Here is an 11101-nt window from a genome sequence, read left to right on the forward strand (position 1 = left end):
TCCTGCTTTTTTTCTTCAAACCAAATATAGCTTAAAAGAACCAGGTTAGGCCAAGTGTGAATGTGTGGCCCTAAGAGCTGAGTCCAAACCCAGCGTGATACAGGGCCTTGATCTCACCTGAATTTAGGAATTTGTTTGGTTTACAGTCGGAATTGGAATTAAAATCCGTTGATATTAGAATTGAAATGCTCTGTTTCTCCCACCAATTTAGTTCAGATAGGAATTAAAATTAAAATAAGAATCAAGTGGAATAGATTCTCATTTTCAAGAGGGGGAGGGAATTTGGGGGAATGCCATTCCACCGGAGCACATTTTACTAAAAAAACACAAAGCTATTTAATCACTAACCTATGAAATAAGAGCATCTTTTAACACCAGCCCATGCATCGTATTGGTCTCTTCTAGTTAACATATATCTATTTTGTATACTTAAAATGCAATTGCCCTCTCCCTTCTGTATTGCTTCCCAATTCCTATAGAATTTTAGATTCCTTTTTAGTTTATTTTTTAAATCCAACATAGGCTATTTAAATTCATCCACAACCGATATAATTTCCTTGGAATGTAATCACCCACCTATAGAACATGGGTGTCTCCTAATGCTAGCCCACATAGGTTTAGCCAAAGCCTATGTATTATCACATAGGTCTCTTCTAGTCTCATTCATAATTTAAAGGCGATTAGGTTTAGCCAAAGCCTCAATTCAGACATACTTAGGTTAGGGAACAATGTTCAAAATTTTGATACAATACATCCTGTATCGGGCATATCATATTATATCAGTGGCTTAACGATACACCCTTACGGGTATGACCTGGTTCAGAGGGTATATCAGCCTTAAATAGATTCCCCTGAACCAGTTTTAAAGAGAAAAAGGGGGGCGGGGGTGAGAGAACTTCAATACAGGTCAATACGTTCATCAATATTTTAAACCTTGGTTAGGAGAACCCACCCCAAAATATGATTGAGCCGATTCTCAGTCACATGAAGGCCTAATGAAAGGACTGAACAATGAAAAGCTTTGTATTTTATATTTTTAAGCCTGTTGCATTTGTACTCTTCCCAAACTGAGCCTTAAATAAACCAAAATCGGGAACAAACATCCATTACCCTGATGTCTCTTTAAGTCATAAATACAAGGTACTCATTGCTATATTAGGTTTGATAGAAAATAAGAGAGTAACAGTTGAGGAAATTTTCTTAACACATTTCACACCCCTATTGCCTTAACTTTTTGTTTCTTTCTTATTTTAGGGTTTTATGATGCATGTGCATCTATGCCCGACACTTCCATGGTCTGTTTCTCTTTTTTAATGATTCTGTTTCTCACTTTCTCCCTTATTTTTCTATCAAATTAAACAGACCATGGAACCTGAAAAACGTAATATATATATATATATGTGTGTGTATATGTATGTATGTAATTATACTTTTTTAAAGAAATTAAAATCTATCCCACAAAGAGCACTCCTCACAACAATTTCACAGCCATATACCACCATATATTGGAAACATCTCCTATGAATAATAATAATATAAGTATGGGAGATGTTTCCAATGTGAGACTAATACATGTTGTAAGGTCGTTGTGAGGAACAATCTGTAAGGAGCAGATTCAGACTCGGATATGAGACCTTCCCCTCAAAACAAGCTTACAGCCATACAAGGACTCGGAAATGAGCAGTCACTCATGAAGTTCAATCCTAATAATTCAAACCGAGTCAGAAACCCTCTTTCAGGTTTCACTCACTAGCTCACTTATCCCAAAAGAGTTAATGAGTGATCCTAAAAGGGTTTCGGGGAAGTACGGATAGGTTTATTGTAGAATTCTGATTTCCACTGTAGATCTATAACATTTGGAAATGTCAATTATCCCCCATTCTATCCATCAATGCCCGCTCATAAATTGGCATCAATTCCCATCTGGCACCTACCCCAATTGTACCTTATGCCTATGAATTCAAACCTGTCAATCTCCCAAAGGGTTTCTGATTCATTTATGAACAATCTCTTGTTCCGTACTACTTGGTTGATGGGTCGAAAGATCTTATTAATTATGTCAGCCAGCATATTTCCACGTCTATGACTATGAGAAGTAAACGGTAATGGAGGGTGGAGACCATGTAGATCCACTCATCAAGATTTCTCTTTGCAAGTCATTGCTATGGTTTTGGATTGCGCTTTCTATAGGTTTCGTCTCTCTGAGCAAGCCACTCTTGAATGATATTTGAACAGGATTGGTAGATGACTAGATGGATGGCAATTTTTGACTAGGAGAATAAAATGGGGCGGGTGCAATTTGAAATCTTTCCCACTCCATGCCTTGATTGGTTCATTCAAACGGGATATGGATATGCTGGCAAGGATCCGAATTAGATTGGGCTGAACCTGGATTTGATTACCATATAAGAGATTTCTAGGAGAGGTTCAAACCAGTGTGGGGCCTAGATCTGGCAAGGAGTACTGTTAACGTTCGGATCTCGACTTGATCTTACTAGAACCACTACTGACCCGACCCATCTAATAATGCCCTAAGTTTGGTTTCAGAAGTGGAAAAAAAAAATTGGTAGGAATGCAAACGGATTGGGGGATTCAAATCGGGTTATATATATGATCTAAATTCGAATTCGATTCGGATCATTTTATATGGAGCCATCCGAATCTAGTAAAATTGAATGGATTCGAATTCAAATGGATCTTAGTCCAGTCCATTTGCATCTCTACGTTTGGGGAAGCAGAGAATGGGAGTGCCTTTTTAGATATTTGGTGATTTGGTTGCCCCTGATCACTCGTTTGTTAGATTAAATGCCCAACAGCCCCTCCAATCCATTGAAGGTTAGGGCTGCAAATTGCTCAGATTTAATCAATTTGAATTTGTATTCAATTTGTTTAAACTGAATTAAGATTCCATTTAGTCATAAGCAGATGGAATCAAATATAAAAGTATAAACCCAATTAAATTTGGATATTTCTTGGTAGCGGAAAAAATTGGATATTGCTTGATCCAATTTGACTATATGCATCAGGTGTGCAAGTATGTAACTCGGTTGGCTTAATGGTTTTGGGCCCATTCAAATTTTGACAAAAGCCCAATCCGAACCTACCAAGTTGGACCCCCTAATATATATGCATATGTAAATTATCATTTTTTAGTATTAAAATTATTTGATATAAGTATGAATTAGAGTATAGATAAGTTTATTTTTTCTGCCTATAGTATAAATTTTTATTTTATATTTAATTTTGTACATTTATATTACTTTTATATGAATTTACTAATATTTTAATTAAGTCTTATTCAAATCGGGCTTCAATGAATTGAATTCAAATCTGTGTTTTACATATTCATTGAATATTGGATTGAATGTGAGTTTCTTAGATTCAAAATCTGTTTTCAGACCTCAAAGGTTGGTTTAGGATTAGGGTTAGGGGCTCAATAGCTCAGGAAAACTCTGATTATTTAGGAAAACCAGTCTGAGTTGTTTAGGCTGTGTTTGGAAATGATGCAAATGGAGTGTAAATCCCGGTTTAGGGTAAATTTGCACTCTGGTTCACTTTTGCCTGTGTTTGGCAACATTACATTTATGTATTGACAAATGACAGATTAATGCATATTTACATTGATAATAAGATGTAAAAGTACATCAATAAAAAAAATAAATAAATTTGCATTCAAGTGAGTTTTGATAAAAAGAAAAGAAAAAAAAAAACATATGCTTTATTGAAATTCATGTTTACATCCATTACAGCTAAAAGTCTGTTTGGTAAGAAGGTAAATTTTTCAGTGCAAAACTAACCCAACTTTACAATATGAACCGTTTTACACTCTACATGCTTGCATTCACACTTATTTGCATTGCTTCCAAATGCAGTCTTAGGAATTTCCTGTGCATAAAACATTACCATGGGTGAATTAACTTTGGCTGTTGACCTTTGGACTGGATATGTTTACCAATTCAGGCCCATGTCTATGTTTTTGGTCAAAAGGAAATATGGGCAATTACTATTTTACCCCACTCTCATAGTAATGTGGCATTCTTAAGAATGTTCTCAACAGCATAAGCTATTAGAACCCCAACAGCCAAAGTTTTTTCCACCATGGGTATGGAGTTTCCTGAGCCCAGTCATCGGGTACCATGTCATGCTTATGAACAAGAAGCTCCCCTCCGTGGTGGAGATATTCCTCTCTTCTTCAGAAATGTAAAAACATAAGGGATCTTTGGATCTGCACGTTGCCTACTCACACACAGGGAGAAGAGGAAATCAAGCAACGGACTGACTGACAAATGTGGTCCTCACAAGTTTTTATGAGTTTGAATCTGGGATTCCAACTGTTTGGTTGGGCGGAATCAGAATCCCATTCCCATCCCTGGTGGAATAGCATTCCCCCATTTGAGGGAATGGGCGAATGGCCATTTCCTTCCCCTCCCTTAGGAATGAAATCTCATTCCAGCTGAATCCAATTCCCCTACTGATTCTTGTATGAACCAAATAGACTATGGAAATAAACCATTCCAATTCTAAAGGATTTCAATTTCGATTTCAATTCTGGTTCCAACTGTATGAACCAAATGGACCCTAAAATTTATCTGTACCATAGACTACTGAGGTAGAGCCGTTCCGCATTAGGTTTCTCTTCCTTATATATCTCAAAAAGAAAAGAAAGAAAGAAACCTAAGTTTTTTTTTTCCCATCGAGTGAAGTTTGCAAATGACCTTCAATTGAATCATGTAGCTTTCCAAGGCCACACAAAATAATTAAATCATTCAAACTTGTGTTGGTTGACTCTCTTACTCCACTGTGGTGTATAATGTATTGTTGATTGCAGGAGTAGTCTCCTTAATCGCCTATCTTCGTGCTCAATTTGTCATGTTAAATGGCAAGCAATTTAATATGGCTTATCATAGAAGTTGCTAGGACTGCACTTGTATATAATACTGTAATGACTTGGCCAGTTTGCCTTCACTCTTTGACTGCCATTGTATCTTCTAATTATATTGAAAACTGAGATGACTGATAGCCTATTTGTTCTTAAGCTGCATTAACGATGCAAATGGAGTGTAAATTTCGATTCAGGGTATATTTGCACTCTGGTTCACTTTTGCCAGTCTTTGGCAACATTATAAATATGCATTGACAAATGACAGAAAACACATTTTTTAATATATATTTACATTGATAATAAGATGTGAAAGTACATCAATAAAAAAGAATTAAATTTGCATTCAAGTGGGCTTTTGATAAAAAAAAAAGGAGAATGACCAATCAGCCCATATCAGAATTTTATAGCCCCATAGTAAGGGGGAATGCATCCTGACTGTGAATTGATGTCAAATTCACGGGCAGGGTGTGGTTTATAGGGGGAGGGGGGGGGCTGGAATTCAGAATTCTGCATCGGGTGTATCCACACTTCTCCAAAAAAAAGGCATATGCTTTATTGGAATTCGTGTTGCATCCATTACAGTTAAAAGTCTGTTTGGTAAGAAGGTAAATTTGTTAGTGCAAAACTAATCCAACTTTATAATTTATATGGACCATTTTATACTCTACATATATGCATTTCACACTTATTTGTATTATTTCCAAATGCAACCTTAAAGAAAAAGAAAGAAAGAAAGAAAGAAAAAGGATTTCAACCCCAAATTTATACATATCAAAAATCTTATTGGGTTGTTATTTGGTTAACATATACACTTGAAAGAAAACATTTCCTGCCATCATGTCACTTACAACCTCGATGAAATGCGAACATACCAACATTTGATGTAATGTCTTGAGTTTATTGCAAACACTAGCGTTTTGGGTTGGGAAAAACTTTAGCTGTTGGGGCCCAACAACTATAGACTATCAAAAATCTTATTGGGTTGTTATTTTGTTAATGTATACACTTGAGAGAAAACATTTCCTGCCATCATGTCACTTACAACCTCCGATGAAATGCAAACACACCAACATTTGATGTAATGCCATGAATTTATTGCAAACACTAGCGTGTTGGGTTGGGAAAAACTTTAGTTGTTGGGGCCCAACAACCTCTGCTGTTGAGAGAATTTTTGGGAATACCACATTATTCTAGAATGGATAAATTAGTAATTACATGTTAATTTATTTTTACTAAATACAAAAGCATGGGTGTGAATAGGTGAACTATCCAGAATGTGTCTAGCCCAAAAACTGCCTCAACAGCCTATGTTGTTGGGCCCCAACAACCAAAATTAACCCGTTGGGTTGAGGGTTTATCTTCACGTTACGCCTTTTCTTTTCATGAGTCATGCCATGTTTTCAAAAAGGACCTCCTATGCGTGGCAGAAGGGGATTTTCTTTTCTTTTTTCTTTCTGCAAAGGGAGAATTAACTTTGGCTGATGGGGGCCAACAGCCTATGCTGTTGAAAGCGTTTTCAGGTTAGACATATTCACCAATTCACACCCATGTCTACGTTTATGATTAAAAGAAGAGATATGAAGCAATTACTATTTTATCCCACTCTATGATAACATGGCATTCCAAAAAATGTTCTCAACGGCCAAAGTTTTTTTCGATGTATTGAAAATTGGAATGAAAAAGGGAGAAAACTTTGGCTGTCTATCGTCAAAGTTGGACAGCCAGATTTTTTCCTATACACAGATTACAGAGCATAGGTCTGAATGATTGAATGAGAGGAAGGGGAAATATATAGGAGATGTACGTAGTTAAGTTGGCTTAATTTGTTTAAATGTACATATTAAACAAGCTTTTTCTTTTCTTTTTTTTGTTATTCATAGCTCATTTTATTAAATATTATATCATGAGGATGAGATAAGTATTGCTTTTAGTGATCCAATGATCGGCTATTTATATGAGAGTTATGATCTCCCTACCCACAAGAACCTTACCCATGCATCAATGTTTGTTTTCTATTCTATCTCTATTTCTATCATCCCCCAAACCTCAAACCCCCCAACTGTGGTGTACGTAAGATTTGATCTCAAGTCTTGATTACAGCTAATTAGAAACCATATCAATTAGCCAGTTGTCACCTTGTAATTATCATTGGGGTTAAGGGCAATTTTTGGGCCCTAATATCAATAAAAATAATATATTTAATAAAATTTCAAAAATAAATTAACTTTTTAAAAATAATATCAAAAAAGGGCAAAGTTACTATTCATCTTTTTCTTAGAGCCTTCCATCGCCGCCTCCGACACACCTCCGGCATGTCTCCGACAATCAAGAAAGCGTCACTGATAATCGGACACCGGCAAGAATCCACTACTCGTCGTGATGTGCAAACCAAGTACAATCAACAATCCAAATCGTCTGATTCAAGGGTTTATGACGATGACAAGCCACTGCTCTCTCCAACGGCCGGTGCGAGGTTTGTTCCAATACCGGAAGCAAACGAGAACGAAGACGAAGAAGAAAATGAGGTGGATGATGAAAACAGTGAGTTTCAGGGATTCTTTGTGAACCCAACTCGTTCATCTTTGTACAAGGAAACGGATGAAATGGCAATAAATACCGGGGTCCTGAGGAATGTCGAGGTTTGAGTGCTACCAGAGGCTGTCGTGGTCTCTATCAACCGAAGCCACGAGACTTACGTGGTGGCAATTTTTGAATTGGCTATTTAGCAACTGCCACTAGAAATATTGATCTCTAGCGGCATTCGACTAAAACTGCCGCTAGAGACCAATCGACTTTCCAATTTACCAAGCATGTCAAGGATCTCAAGGGACCTCTATATAACAAGTTATTAATGATGATATATGCCATAGCTGAAACAAAATTCGGTTCATTACTACACTAAGATATTTTACGAGTTCGACTATGATGCTGTGGAAAGACATTATACTGAAATTTTATAGCCAATCAATCAACATCATAAAAGTAGGAATCGATCAGATGGATTTTCACCAAAATTCATAGGAGTTGTGATTGGTCAAAGACTTTCTAGTATGATGTTTTTATAGTATTATAGATTTTTTTCGATATTTTACTATTTAATTATTTTATCCACTAAAAAACAAAATGATAAGCCATCATCCATTTCAACCGTTATCATTTATATTAGAGAATTAGGAAAAAAAAAAGAACAGTTAGAAGGTATATCTAAGGAATATGGGTGTTCGAGTGATGGTTGAGCTAGCCAATTATGCCACATGGCAACCTCTGTGTCCGTCCATTCTCTCAAGCCACGTCGACACCATGCATAACGAAAGAGCATAATCACAAACAATGAAGCGGACTCCGTCGGGGAAGGGGAAACCTCCCAAAGACCTTGGCAGACGCCCTCATTTTGATAAGCCCAGAAGCCTTATCCATCTAGGACATGGACACCCAATTATAAATAGGTATTCCCCGCTCGAGATAAGGGACTTTTGGAAAAACATTCTTTGAATACCTCTCTAGACTATCTCTCCAGCCCGGACCAGTATTATTTCAACCTGTTCGACCTGGCCATCTTTTTCTCCACCCAACTAACTTGAGCGTTGGAGTACCTACCCGGGGAACAATTCCTCGGGCCTATGACCTTTCTCCTCGTTTCAGATATCGGTATATGTCTTCGTCCTTCCACCTTGGCCTCATCCAGTTGGTAGGATTAGATAATTATGTCTTCGGCTCAAAACACCTCAAATCGGACAACATCAACGAATATCATTATTGATTAAAAAATACGAAAAAATGAACAGATAGGCTTATTTTAAAAATATTCAGACAAACCAAAAAGAATATGTGGGAAAAGGGTCCGATCTGTATTGATCTCGAGGCATGATTCTGACCGTCAGATCTTTACATTATTCCCTCTGATCCAATGGAGGGATATAAAAGCAGGTTGGCTTTATTCTATTTGAACTCGATTTATCCACGTGCTTGTTTCTTCACCGGCTCTCCCTTTTAAACCTTTAATTTATTTATAAGAGGGGAATTCTTTGGTGGAATCAATGGTAATTGGGCTCTAAAGCGTAAAACTGATATCTACTTTATTCATAAATAAATTTATTGATGATATATACGTGTTCCTATATATCATTTTTTATGGTAATTTTATCAGGGTGATTGGAATTTGATTCGATTAGTTATCAAAGACATCTACCTACCATTTGGTCTCTATATCTGCTTTAGCTAAATCATATTCGGATCAGATCCGAATAAAGATGCAATCAACTGTCGATTGTACCCAATGTTTATGGGAAACTCTTTAAGATAATTATGGTTAAGTAACGCATATACATGCAATACCCTTCATATCATCACTTATCAGCTACAAATTAAGTGCCCGTTTGTGAGGGCTTAAGTGCAATTTCTCTTTGTTGAAAAATCTGGATGTTTTTGAATCGTTGTTGATCTGAACAGTTGAATTGTTCAGCCTGTAAATCGTTCAGACAACCAGTTCTGTTTTACTTTAAATTCAGTGTTAAAAACTATTGAATTGGTAGATGACCTGTTCAACTCGTTTAATTGTTGACCCGAAAATTAGTGATTAGAACGGTTTTGATTCTGGATTGGTTCGAATAGTTGACCTAAAAATTGGTGGTCAGAATGGTTCCAATTCTGAATTGGTTTTTAAAATCTTAATTATTAGTTAGTCATTTAATTTGAAGGGTTGTCAACTTCATCAGCCTTTTTTAGATAGTTTATCAGGGGGAAAAGTACGGATACACACGATGCAGAATTCTGAATTCCAGCCCCCCCTACAACTAGCCCTCTCCCCCCTACAAACCACATCCTGCCCGTGAATTTGGCATCAATTCACAGTCAGGATGCATTCCCCCTGTACTTTGGGCCTAATAAATTCTGATCTGGGCTGATTGGTACTTCTCCCTTTATCAGGAGCACTTCAAGGCAACTGAACCAGGTAAACTGAATCTTGAGCTCAGCCCTCCCAAATGGGCCCTAAGGCCCCTAACCAATAAGCTTCCTAAGGAGCTCTATGCTCACTATGAACCCTGCTAGGAAAGTTACCGGGCTGTTTCCATGTATTTATATATATTTTACATGGTTTTCTCCATTTTCTTTTCTGATGCATGTTTGTTTTTTTTTTTTCTTTTTTTCTCTAATTAAGGAACATGTTCCCTATAGTATGATATTAATGAAACAATAAAGAAAAAACATATAGTCTCCCATTAAGTGAACCCACTTCTTAGATCTGATGCAGTTTTAATTTCAATTAGATTCCCATGTGAGAGTAACCCAGTAATTAGTGCCATATAAATAACATTAATTACTGATTATTACAGTAATTTAATAAATATATAATTAGTGATTATAATTAATAATTATCGTTATTATAAATATTGTTAATAAATAGATATTTACTTTAATTTTATTTTAAATTAAAATTATAAATATTGTTATTAAATTTAGTAACTATTGTTATATTAAAAACAATTAAAAATGTTATTACAAGTATTGTTATTGATTATTTAATAAAATATTATAATTACTGACTATTACTGATAACTACTGTTAATTTAATTTAAGTTTGGTAATTAGTAATTTAATGAATATTGTTAATAAATTCTATTCATAAATTTAATATTTACTGTTATATTAAAAATAACTAAATAATATTATTAAAACTATCATTAATGATTATTTAATTAAGTAGTATAATTACTTACTATTATTGATAAATGTTGTTAATAATGTTCTGACAACTGACAGTTCAACCGTCCGATTCGAACGGATAGCCCGTTCTGACAACAAAAATTATAGAACCATTCTGGCCATCGGTTTTCGGGTCGATGGTTCGATCATCTGGTTCGAACGGACGGTTCGTTCTGACAACAAAAATTATAGGCAAAAAATTGAGTTTGTGAGGTTCATTAAGTTGTATCATACGTGTTACGTCATTCAAGCATGTGACTCATATGACCCGAAAACGAAATCGTTCTGGCCACTGGTTTTTGGGTCGATGATTCGACCATTCGATTTGAACGGATGACCCGTTCTGACAACAAAAATTACAAGCAAAAAATTACAGAACCGTTCTGGCCACCGGTTTTTAGGTCGAGGGTTCGATTGTCCGGTTCGAACGAGCGACCCATTCTGACAACAAAAGTTATAGGCAAAAAATTGAGTGTGTAAGGTCCATTAAGCAATATCATACGTGTTATGTCATTC

This window comes from Nelumbo nucifera, chromosome 8, assembly GCF_055504915.1.
Source record: "Nelumbo nucifera cultivar China Antique chromosome 8, China Antique-T2T, whole genome shotgun sequence".
Lineage (NCBI taxonomy): Eukaryota > Viridiplantae > Streptophyta > Magnoliopsida > Proteales > Nelumbonaceae > Nelumbo > Nelumbo nucifera.